General features: G+C 44.6%; 1 protein-coding gene across 1 annotated transcript in view; it reads right to left on the bottom strand.

Moving 5' to 3' along the window:
* The window catches only part of TMEM177 (transmembrane protein 177), a 10,263-nt gene extending 8,001 nt beyond the window's left edge, over positions 1-2,262 (bottom strand). Inside the window, exon 1 of the mRNA XM_024215934.2 lies at positions 2,203-2,262. The gene's annotated coding sequence lies outside the window, so the exon portion shown is untranslated. The remainder of the gene's footprint in view (positions 1-2,202) is intronic.
* Between the last annotated feature and the right edge of the window lie 10,951 nt (positions 2,263-13,213).

The following is a 13,213-nucleotide window of genomic DNA, read 5'->3' as shown; positions in this document are numbered from 1 at the left end:
CATTAGGAAAAAGTTCCTAACTGTCAGGGTGGTTAAACACTGGAATAGATTGCCTAGGGAGGTTGTGGAATCTCCATCTCTGGAGATATTTAAGAGTAGGTTAGATAAGTGTCTATCAGGGATGGTCTAGATGGTATTTGGTCCTGCCATGCGGACAGGGGACTGGACTCGATGACCTCTCGAGGTCCCTTCCAGTCCTAGAATCTATGAATCTATAAGGAGCGGGGGTGGGGGGGGGAAGGGGGGGGTTGGATAGGTCAGAGGTTCTGAGGGGGGCAGTCAGGGGGCAGGAAGTGGGAGGGGGCAGATGGGGGCGGGGGCCAGGCTGTTTGGGGAGGCACAGCCTTCCCTACCTGCCCCTCCATACAGTTTTGCAACCTCAATGTGGCCCTCGGGCCAAAAAGTTTGCCCACCCCTGCAATAAGAGATGTTCTTTTACTTAAAATAAATGCGCCCAATTCTCCACTTCACCCCTGGACAAGGTGGGGAATCAAACACTACCACCATTCCAATTTGGCAAGATTTCCAGCCCTTTCCACAGGTGGAAGTAGCGCTGCCAACCCCAAGTGTTCAAACACCATGAGTCAGTGTCATGTTTTTATGGGACCTGGTTTAAAAGTTATGAAGTTTTAAGAACAAAGAGGAGTCCCGGTGGCACCTTAAAGACTAACAGATTTATTTGGGCATAAGCTTTCGTGGGTAAAAAACAAACAAACCCCACTTCTTCAGATACAACAGAAGTTTTAATCTTTTCCTTAGCCTGCCTTTCCTAGCCTAAAGGGTTAATGATTTCAATCTCACTTAGAAACAATTTTTTAAACATGAAAGTAGAAACTCTGACCTAATCACATAGCTCTGGGCCCTGAACTTTAAGAAAAACACCAAATCTCATGATAATGGGCATCACTATGTACATGACAACACAAGGTGACAGTCAGCTGGGAATCAGGCCCTTAAAAGTCTCTCTTACTGCCCCCCTTTGAGTAAAACTCCCTCCCATTCACATTCTTCCAGCAGGTTTCAGAGTAGCAGCCGTGTTAGTCTGTATCCGCAAAAAGAACAGGAGTACTTGTGGCACCTTAGAGACTAACGAATTTATTGTTCCAGCAGGCTGTCTTATAAACCATTGTGTCAAGTATCAGGAGGTAGCTGTGTTAGTCTGTATCTACAAAAACAACAAGGAGTCTGGTGGCACCTTAAAGACTAACAGATTTATTTGGGCATAACCTTTCGTGAGTAAAAACTTCACTTCATCCGAAGAAGTGAGGTTTTTACTCACGAAAGCTTATGCCCAAATAAATCTGTTAGTCTTTAAGGGTATGTCTACACTACAGGATTAATCCGAATTTAGATAATTCGAATTTGGGAAACAGGTTGTATAAATTCGATTGTGCGCGGCCACACTAAGCACCTTAATTCGGTTTTTAACCACATTAATTCGGTGGTGTGCGGCCACACTACCCCATTAACTTAAACACAGTAATTCGGTGGTGTGCGGCCACACTAACCCTAATTCGAATTAACAAAATCGATTTAGGCGTTACTCCGCTCGTTGAGGTGGAGTACAGAAATCGATTTTAAGTGCCCTTTAATTCGAATTAACTGGCTCTGTAGTGTGGACGGGTGAAGGGTTAATTCGGATTAACGCAGCTAAATCCGAATTAAAGTCCTAGTGTAGACCAGGCCTAAGGTGCCACCAGACTCCTTGTTGTTTTTATAAACCATTGCAATGGATTTCAATGGAGTTATGCTAGTGACGAGTGTAAGAAATTGATGTCGCCCTTCCGAATCGGGTTTCAATCTTTACTCTCAGAGTTGTATTGGTCACTTCAGCGAAAGCAGAATTGGAGAGGAAGGAGGAGCTTCATAATTGCTGTGGGGGGAAAACCAATCCCAACCCCCAACCCCACGTGATTGCACAAGAATCCCGACAGCTGGGGGCACAGAGCCCAGGTCTCCTCTCCCTGGCGTGCCTGTCAATCAGGCGTCGCCGCCAGGCAGCCAAAGGACATGCCTGCAAAACCAGGGGCAGAAGAAAATCAAGCCCCCAGGCGTAAGACCTTGTCTTCACCCGGCCCAGCGCAGGCAGCTCCCTCGGCCCACGCCCGGGCCCAGCAAAGAAGGGCTGTTCGCGCCCTCTCGCCCCCAGGGTCACAGCCGGCTGCCGCCCCCCGTTCCGCAGTGACCCACTCCGCTTCTCACCTGCCGCCCCGGGCTGCAGCCGCGGATGTGCGCTCGTGCCACCGAGCGCGGGGAAAGGGCTTGCCGTAAAGCAGAGAGCTGTCGCGAAAGCTAGGCATGGCTGCAAAGCAGCTGGTGGGGGGGGGAGTGGCCGGCGGCTGGGGTCGCCATAGCAACGCAGGCAGCGTTCTAACCATTGCCTGTTGCATGCCTGAGGCGGTTTGACCTCTTTTGGGGGCACTTTGGTTAAAGCTCAAATGGAAAAATCAGCTACACTGGCAAGTGTGGAGCATGTGTTAGACTTCTGCAGCAGGGCATGCAATTGACTCTGTGTGCTGTTAACCCTTTCCTGTTATCCACAGAAGCCAGGGCCATAGAATTTGCATCCAGGGCTGGCTATCAAAGCCCCCCACGTTTGGGAGTGTTCATCTCTGGGATTTTAGACACACAGCTTTGGAAGTGCTGGCTTGTGTTTACTTACAGTAGAGTCCTCAGGTTACATGTATGGCTGAGGCAATGTGCTCACTGCCTGCACTTTCTTTTCAAGCTCATAAAGATCCACATTGGTTCTCAACCTTTCCAGACTACTGTCTCTTTCAGGAGTCAGATTTGTCTTGCATACCCCAAGTTTCACCTCTCTTAGAACCTATTTGCTTACAAAATCAGACATAAAAATACAAGTGTCATAGCACACTATTACTGAAAAATTGCTTACGTTCTCGTTTTTGCCACATAATTACAAAATAAATTAATCAGAATATAACTACTGTACTTACTTGTCAGTGCATAATATACAGAGTAGTATAAACAAGTCATTGTCTTTATGAAATTTTAGTTTGTACTGACTTTGCTAGTGCTTTTTATGTAGCCTGTTATAAAACTAGGCAAATATCAAGATGAGTCAATGTACCCCCTGGAAGACCTCTGTGTACCCCTGTTGAGACCCCTGTTATAGAAACAGAGTGAGTGAGGTAATATCTCCAACTACACTGCATACAGTATTGGTAAATTATTGCATTAACAAACAACGTGAATTATTATTCAGACTTGGAGCTGGGAGATAGGTTTTCATCAAAACAAGGAAAATGGCTTTTCAACCAAAATGAATAGTTTGCAGAAAGTTTTGCATGGTATTTTGGCTGAAAATTTCAACATTTTTCAATAAGAAACTGAAAGACAATTTGGTTTTAAAATACCAAAAAAGTGTTTTTCCCCTTCCTTTTCGGTGGAGTTGGGTGGGGCAGGAGAATGAAGGAGGAAGAGGAAAAGGAAAGAAAAGGGGTGGGAGATTCTGAAAATTTCTGTTTTCCAAAAAACAAAATTTTGTGTTTTGGTTTTCATTTTATTGGGATTTTTTTAAATCCACCTAAAAATAAACGAAAATGAAAATATTTTGTTTTATTGTAAAATTTTATTTGTGGAAAATATAGAGCATTTTTCAACCAGACCTATTCAGACTTTTCTTTTTGCAGGTCAGAAGTTCTGTGTTTCACTTGCAATAATTTAGGCTCCCTGAGTGAAATCCTGGCTCTACTGGGAAAAAAAATCAATGGCAAAATTCCTATTGACTTTGATGGGACCAGAATTTCACCCTCTGATTTTTCTGTGAATATCGCCAAGACAAAAAGAAAGGCCTGATTCATCTCACACAAAGCTTCCCCAAACAGGCTAACACAACTTTTCCCCCCAAATGTGCTGGCATCTCAAGGTTTCTGTTAAACCATTGACACATGTATGGTTCGATACTACCATATCTCTGGGGAAGAAAAACCAGAAGCAGCTGTTGAATTGCTCATTGGTGCCAACTGGAAAAGTTGCCTGTTCACATATGCTCTGGACAGCTGTGCAAACTGTATCCAGTACAGATGCAAAGAGCGAGCAGTTATTTAAGGAGTGTGTGTGTGTGTGTGGTGTTGGTGGTGGGGCTCTGAAACTGATGCATTCTGGGAAGAAGAATCCCTCTGAACAGCTCCTTTCTCCTAAGTCACAAAGAAGATCAAACAGGCTTAAATTTAAATAAATGAATAAAGAATAGGCTACTGTCAGCACAAAATAACCACAAAAATGTTATGAGAGTAGCACACGTTAATAAGGGATATATTTCCACAATGTTTGCAGAAATGAATCTCATTACCATTGAAAGCAGGACCTCTCATATTGCATCCTAGAGTTGGCCCTGGGTTTGCTGATATGAGTAATACAAAAATGCTACAGAGATGTGCATGGTGCTTTAAAAGAAAAATGTTGATAAGTCCCTGTCCTGAGGATCCAACAGCTGAAGGGCCAGATCCTTTAACCCTTACTCATGTAATTAAGGCCTTAATTGCACGAGCATCAAACTGAAGCCATGGACACCTCACCCCTTCCTCGGAGATGTGCCTACAATTAGTGTAGCCCCAACTTTTACAGGTTGTGCAATGAAAAGAGAACTTCACATCTTGGAAATACTCTAGCTATTTTGTCTGCAACATAAATGTAACTCTGAAGCGCCAGGAGGCCACACATTTGTTACAGTCGTTTAGGCTCAGAAAAAAAAAAAAGTACGTTATTCCGACTTCAATTAGGAGGAAGTGAATTTCCATGGGTTCATTCCACCCATATGTGTTTCAGTGCAGCAACTCCAAATGCTTTCCCGCAAAAGGATCTATATAGGTTTTTATATACCCCTCATAACCTTAGTATCTTTATTAGGAATTCATTAAATGATGTGACTAACATCTATCCTGTGTGGTCATTCTCTCTCCCATCCTCTCCCCAGAGGGAGATTAGCATGTGCAATGTGTAGAAGGTTATTTTATTGTTTGTTTGTTTTTTAAATAGTGGCTTGCACTTGGAAAGGAAGGCGGTGAGGTTTGTGATCGCTCTTAGGTCCTGCGGGAGTTCATTCCACACACTGGTATCGGCACCTCAGGAAACTTTGTCTGGCACAGATGAGTTTTACTCTTGTAGTAGAAAGTTCCCTCATGCCAATGGAGCAAATTTGTCAATCATGATTCTCATCAGAGAGTTTTACACAGATTTCTCTTGACAGTTTCATAATAAATAAGATTTATTTTAAAAAGTGGAGACCCAAACCCTACTGAGTTTCTTGTATCCTATGTCAAGTTCAATGTCTAATCCAAAACCTGATTAGATTCTGGTTTCAATAGGCATTTAGGAATGAATCAATGATATGGTAGAACAGAACTGTGCTGTCACTTTATTACATACACATAGACAAAGGCACATAGATCACTTTTTAAATTAACCTGCTAGGTGGTGCTATAGGACATGCTGTAAGCTATTCATTCCATTAGAAATTACATTTTCAGTTTACAGGAAAAGAAATAGATTTCTAGATAGCCTATTTCCCCATCCTCAAATCTATAATTTTCTGAACAAATCCTTGCTGATTAATACTATGTATCAGTTGAAATGTTGGTTCTTGTTAAAGAGTGAGCTGTAAACGTGTTTGACCTTTTGGTCATTAACTTCAGCTTCTGTTGAAGAGTTTGTTCCCTTATGTTGCTTCTTTGACTGTATGATCACCCGGGTAAGGATGTGTTAGTTCAGTGATTCTTTATGAGTTTGAAGTTGATCCATGGCAACAATCCATAAAGATTCCAAGCCTGATTCTCGGCTCTGTTCTATGAGATTCATCCATGGAGCTGGCCTGAACATGAACCTTGAAACCAAACATACCTGAACTTTAGTGGTGGTGTAGGGAGGGAAATTACACAATCCAGACATAAAACCATATCGGAATTGTGTGTCTCAGACACATCTCTACTTAATGTGGCTCTTGTATATTTCAACAGAGTCATGGGGTTATGCCTCCTTGCATATTTGTGCAATATGTTGTGTGACCCACTGGTAGGAGAACAGGATTAGTAGCAGGAAAAGGCAGGAAAGGAGATTATTCAGTCCTAGTCTACACTACAAATTTATGTTGGTATCACTATGTCGCTCTGCGGTGTGGAAAATCCACCCCCCTGAGCAACATAGTTATATGACCTAACTCCCAGTGTAGACAGCGCTACATTGATGGGAGGGCTTCTTCCATTGACTTAGCTACTGCCTCTTGGGGAGGAGGAGTACCTACGCTGATGGGAGAAGCTCTCCCGTTGGTGTAGGTAGCATCTTCATTAAGCGCTACATGGGTGCAGCTGCAGTACTGTAAGTGTAGATAAGTGCAAACTCTCTTGAGCAGGGACCAATTACTACCCTGTGTTTGTACAGTGCCTAGCACAATTGGGCCCTGTTTCTGACTGGTCCCTAGCCACTACTGTAATAAACATAATTAATAATAAAAAAGAGGACATGGAGGAGAGGGAGAGACCAGGGGCGGCTCTATGTTTTTTGCCGCCCCAAGCACGGCTGGCAGGTGGCTTTCGGTGGTGCACCTGCGGGCAGTCCGTTGGTCACGCGGATTCGGCGGCATGCCTGTGGGAGGTCCGCTAGTGCCGCACAATCGGTGTCCCCGCTACCGAATTGCTGCTGAAGCCACGGGACTTGCTGCACTGGTGCCTGGAGCCGCCCCTGGGAAAGACACAGCGAGAGCCTAGAATAGATAAGAGGGGAAAGAAAGCAAGAGAGTGCCACTGCTGAAATAGAGAGCAATCCTACAGCCACCAGGGGATATACGACTTGGACTTCAGAAGTCATGATTTTAGGACAGGATTTCTCCAGTAAGAGAGAATGCCTGAAGGACAGAGAGGGAGAAGAGCCTGAGTGATGACACAGGGGCCTTCAGAGCACAGAAGAGACTTTGGTTTGAAGAGACAAGGCTCTGGAAGAGTAATGGTGTCCTACAGGCAGCAGAGAGGGAATATCTGAGGAGGATCCAGCCAAGGAGGCTACGACTGAGTCAGACTCCGGTTTTCACCACACAGGAAGGCGCAGTCACTGGTTGAGAGCGATCCAGGCAGCTGGAACACTTTTTTTTATTCTAGTGCTTCAGTAGCTCATAGCATTTACAGTTAACAAGAAGGGATGGATGTTGAGCATGTGGAGGAGCGTTATATGGACCATAAACAAAATACAAGATGATAGCTGATATGCTTGGACAGTACATAGATTAAGGTGATGCAAAATGAGGAATAATTTTGAGTGGGTTTATTGGCAGAGGAAGGCAGGCAATGCACCAAACACTAACATGATACCAGATGAGTTAGAGGAGAGAGTGCTGGCAGTTGTCAAAAGACCAGTCAGGAGAAGGTCCATTTTCACATCTTAAACTCTTGTCCTATTTATTCTACGTGAGGGGAAGAAAGGCTAAGCACTGACTAGCGTTCCCAGTCTTGCCAATCTCCATGGGATCATGCATCCTAATGCAGCAGTGATAGGGTGGAGGGGCTTGAAAATGTGCAGAGGATGGAGAAGGAGTGCAAAGTTATAGGCCCATTAGGTCCCAGCAACCCCAGTAGATAAGGGGGAAGAGACCCGCCTATATTGTTCCACCCTGCACTAGGATGATATGGTGGCAATTCCTGATGGTTCCTATCTGAGTAGTAGCATCTGAGACCTTGGAATAGGAAAAAAGGTGCATTTTAACCGGCGTTAACTAACCCTGTAACAGGATGTGCTTCGTCAGGAGCTGACTCCACACCCTGTCACTCAAATCCCCACCAGAATACATAAAACTAGGCCCTGATTGAAAGACAGGCAGTTGGCACAGGGTGCCAATTAACTGAGTAGAGAGACAGTTGAGGGGCTAATTGGGTGGACATAACCCCCCACCCCTTACTGGGACTATATAAGCAGACGGGGGGTAGTGCTAAGGAACTAGGGAGCCTGAAAGAAGGTAGGATTAGCCAGGCCTGGCAGCTGCTCCTAATACTGTACCCTTCCCTAGAAACAAATAAGGGAAGCTATTGACTGCAAATAGTATGTAAATAGCATCCCAGGCTCGGCCTGCTGAAAGGATATAAATCAAGCAACATGGACCATGGTGGTTAAGAACACCTGGAATTGTAGTGGTCAGTTGTTAAGATTAGAAAAGACTTTCAGGGAACCACCCCATGATAAACTTGTAGAAAATGTAGACAAGGCAGTTGAAGTTTTAACCCATGTTAGCTGGTTGAGGTAAACCCCAAAGTCCCCTTTACACTAGGATTTTACTGTGGGTTAATTAACAGGTTTAAAATACCCAGTAAGGACTTGGCCTGAATACCAAATCCTCTGCCAATCTCATACTGGCACTTGAGCCTCTATTTCCTGAATGAAAACCCAGCTGCAGTATCCTATGGGGAAAAGATTCCTGTCCCCTAAATGGGTGTTTCCCACATGGAGAAACGATCTGCCCCATATTGTTTGTCATGGCTTCGGTGTACATGCAGCTTTACAGCTACATAATAAGACAGCTCCCTTGTTTGAAGAGTTTAGACAAACATAATAAAGGATGACTTAAGCTATAGATATCTGCAAAGGCCAATACTTTAAGAATTTAGGTGTATTTTTATCACTTAGCTAGTTATAGAGGTATAAAAGAAAGGATCAAAATCACTGTCTGCCGGTGTAAGGGCCTTCTCTTACTGTGACAGTCTGAGACCCTGTTCTTAGGCTAAGGCCTTTGGCTAAGCAGCAGAGGCAGCCATAAGCTAGGAAGCGAACGGTCACATCCTCACATTCCAAACTAGTCACACTGAAATAAGGTGCTATTGGGCTGTTAGGAATACAATCCTGCCCTGATAATGCCTATCACCTCCAGAGAAAGGGAAGAGCCTAGAAGATGTAAAAGGAAACTTAGTTTGATAGCATCCTGTCTGGCAAGAACTCACTTATTAATAGCTGAGGTGTAAAATCCTCATTTCTGTGTTGTTCTATCACTGTAGTTTCCACGTCCCTATTGTTTGTCTGTATAATCTCTGTCTGGTTCTGTGATTGTTTCTGTCTGCTGTATAATTAATTTTGTTGGGTATAAACCAATTAAGGTGGTGGGATATAATTGGTTAGATAATCATGTTACAATATGTTAGGATTGGTTAGTTAAATTTCAGTAAAATGATTAGTTAAGGCAGGGGTCGGCAACCTTTCAGAAGTGGTGTGCCGAGTCTTCATTTATTCACTATAATTTAAGGTTTCGCATGCCAGTAATACATTTTAAAGTTTTTATAAGGTCTCTTTCTATAAGTCTATAATATATAACTAAACTATTGTTGTATGTAAAGTAAATAAGGTTTTTAAAATGTTTAAGAAGCTTCATTTAAAATTAAATTAAAATGTAGAGCCCCCCGGACCGGTGGCCAGGACCCGGGCAGTGTGAGTGCCACTGAAAATTAGCTCACGTGCCGCCTTCGGCACGCATGCCATAGGTTGCCTACCCCTGAGTTAAGGTATAGCTAAGCAGAACTAAGTTTTACTATATAGTCTGCAGTCAATCAAAAAGTAAGGGGGGGAAATGGGAACAGGGACACAGGCAAGGCTCTGTGGTGTCAGAGCTGGGAAGGGGGACACTGAGGAAGGAAACTGGAATCATGCTTGCTGGAAGTTCACCCCAATAAACATCGAATTGTTTGCACCTTCGGACTTCGGGTATTGTTGCTCTCTGTTCATGCGAGAAGGACCAGGGAAGTGAGTGGGTGAAGGAATAAGCCCCCTAACAACAGTAAACAAGAGGGGTGTGGGAGTGGGGCTGGGCTTACATTTGATCTCACATCAAACCTTCAAATTCCTGAGCTCCAAAAGCTGGTCAAAATGAAGTCACTCATCTCTAGTGTGTCATTACAATTTGTAGTTATGCAGGCTAAATTAATCAAACCTCAGCTTCAGGATCTAAATTAATTGCACAGATGGGCCTGTTGTAATAACCGGGCCTACACATTTACTCAAATTGTAAGCTCAACTGGTGAAAAGTGAGCAAAGGTTCATGAATTGTCACAATGATCTGTTATATATATATATATATATATATAAAACTGATACCACTCAGGGACTGTGTCAAGAGTCTGACCAGTAGACAAGAGCTTCAGAAAATTGGAAATCAAGGAACCAAAACTGGTATATTGGAAATTAGGCTTAATTGGGGGACAAAATAATGAGACTGGGCTATTTTGCTCATCATTCCCTTTTTGGAGTCCTTAGAAAGAGACTTTGAGGGAGATCAGCGGGAGAGGTTTTTTTACCATCACTGGGGCTGTAGTGGAAGGATTGTTGCTGTGACACTAGACTTTGATATTCCAGTGGGAACATTTGGCCAGCATCGCTGCCCCAGCACAGACCCCAACCTAATACATACGAAATCCTGCTCTGTCTTCCCCTCCCTCGTGTGCTCCTATCTTCTCCCTGTCCTATCTCCCTCTCTCTTGGCTTTTCACTCGATCCTGAAATCAACTGCACTGTACGACACTAGCATGGTGAGATGAGATGGCCCATCCAGCTCACACTGAGAAGGACCCATGAAGGAAAGGGACCTGACCATACCAACCACATGATATAGTCACAGAGAGGCGAGCCAGTGCCCAGAGCAAGAGTTGTCATGACTGACCTACCAGGCCAAAGCATCTGTCCGTGCCACTCTGTATCCTGAGAACATCTCTTCTCTCCCTTCTGTGTCTGTCTTTTTTGTAGAAGGCAGGAAAGTCACTATCATTCTCTAATCAGAAATGAACTCTCTCCCCCACCACGGACCGTTTGACTGAATATGAGACTTTAACCAGTATTCACTGTTTCCAGTAAAGATGTTGATAGGTTTTGATTAAGTTTGTTTTGCATAAACAACCAATTTCTAATGTTCTTTACCTTGTTTCCCTTTTCTATGTTTCAGTTAATACATTTCTAACCTTTGGTCTGAGTTTTGTAATGTGTTTGCCATGGTATTAAGCAGGCTGATGTCTCTGTATATCAAATCCCAGACCTTGTCTAACACTGTTTAATGTTGGACAATGACTGGGTTATGTTAACACCTTTAGCCCATATGTTACATCTAAATTAATACAACAGGCCCAGATGAGATTTTCTCCCCTCAACGTACAGCTCGACTATTGGTTTGTGGCCTATATAGCTTGTGCTTTAGAAAGTGATACAAATCCCATAATGCACTTGGCCAGCTGTACAATTCTGCAGTACATGAGAAACTCCTTTCTGATCCCAGCTGGTCATGCTCTTATACTAAATGCAGAACTATCCCTCCACTGGTCTTGGGGGGAAGGGATAGCTCAGTGGGTTGAGCGTTGGCCTGCTAAACCCAGGGTTATGAGCTCAATCCTTGAGGGGGCCATTTGGGGATTTAGTTGGGGATTGATCCTGCTTTGAGCGGGGGGTTAGACTAGATGATCTCCTGATGTCCCTTCCAACCCTAATATTCTATGAGAAGACTTGAACAGAACCCAAGCAGGGTCCCTGTGGTGACCAACAGGGAAAAAGAAGAACATGAAGATGATTAAACTCTTATCATTCCACTTTAGCTAGTACAACCAGGGCCGGCTCTGGCTTTTTTGCCGCCCCAGGCAAAGTGGCCGGCCGGAGCCGGGGGGGCGGCCCCGGCGTCCGGCGGGAGGGCGCCGGAGGGGAGGGCGTCCGGAGCGGGGGGGGCCGCCGGGGGGGGAGCGGCGGCCGGGGGGAGAGCGCGGGGGGGAGGGCGGCCAGAGCGCCGGGGGGAGGGCGGCGAGCCCGGCTGTAGCCCCGCTCTCCCCGGCGGCCGGAGCGCCGCGCCGCCCCCCTCCAGGTGCCGCCCCAAGCACCAGCTTGGGTGCCTGGTGCCTGGAGCCGGCCCTGAGTACAACTCCAGATTCTGGGCCTAGTCTGACAAGTTGCTAAGCTTCTTTAATACTTATCAGCTTCACTGGGAGTTGAAAGTCCTGGGTTGCCCTCAGAATCAGGCCTTCTCTAGCAATGATTAAAATTACCAATGATTAAGTTCTTTTTCTTATACAGGATTATTGATTTAAAAAAAAAATTCACCACTAACTCATCTTGGCGTTTTAAACCAAATCCTGCCACTGGGACAAACATGGTATTCAAAAATGGATTCAGTGTCTTATCTGGGACTTCTTAGCCAGTGCATATTGGGCACCATGGGAATGAGGACAACAGCATATTGTCTGCCATGAATATAGCCTTTATTTCAAGAGCTGCAGCTCCACAATTAACTAATTCTGGTGAAAGGAAGCTAACTCTAGTAAATTAAAATGCCATGCATCACCATATCAGAGTGAATTTGTACCATTTCCCTTCAGGAAGAGAGATAGTCCAGTTTGTATGAGAAAGGCGGGTCTTGATTACAGGCAGTGCCTTAATAATTAGCAGATTTAATCTTAAAAATCAATAGCAGTTACTCTTGCAGACATCCTTATCCTAAGAATAATGGAGCAGCTGTTTGAATGCAAGCAGAAACCCCAGTGCTGCTTCATTGAGGAAGTCAGCTAAAAGTAGAGAGGAGCCTGGATGGAGTCATTGTAATACCCTTGCCAAAAGAGGTCTAACTTAACCATCCTGAGCCTTCTACAATACATGTTTTTAGGGTGAAGTTTTCCCCATCTTCTTTGCGGCCATGGAAGATCCTGGGCACAGTCAGAGCCACTGCAGCACGTCTGAGCCAGGAAACAGCTCCTGCACAGTAACTGGTGTCAGTGGGTACTGACCTCTGTCATGGGACAGGGGTGTGAGACTTTTGTAATCCTGACCCAGATGCATAACTCAGTCTCTTACCAGCCCTACTGGATGTCACAGCTTTATTGCACTTAAACTTCTCTTCGGTTAGGGACATGAATTATTAAATCTCACAGCACACTTGTATTATCCTCATCCTTAATTGCTACACCATGCTTTACATGGCCAAGGCCACACAGCAGGTCAATGGTAGAGATGTTAGTACCTGGAAGTGTTGTCTCTAGTCCCCTGTTCTCATATACACAATGTAATGATACAAGCACGAACATTTCGTGTGTGTACAGCTGCAATGCAGGAAGTGGCTTGGGGGAGAAAGAGAGCAGGTAAGTGAACTCTAAATACCCCTGAACATTGGCGATGTAAGTGCAGCCCCTTTCCTCGGCATGCTCTTGCCAGACTATAGATTTGCATGCTGGTATCTGGTGCGTGTCTGTGCTCAAGGTAA

This window comes from Terrapene carolina, unplaced genomic scaffold, assembly GCF_002925995.2.
Source record: "Terrapene carolina triunguis isolate 2854851 unplaced genomic scaffold, T_m_triunguis-2.0 Scaffold62, whole genome shotgun sequence".
Classification (NCBI taxonomy): domain Eukaryota; kingdom Metazoa; phylum Chordata; order Testudines; family Emydidae; genus Terrapene; species Terrapene triunguis.
This window is presented reverse-complemented; position numbering and strand designations above follow the sequence as displayed.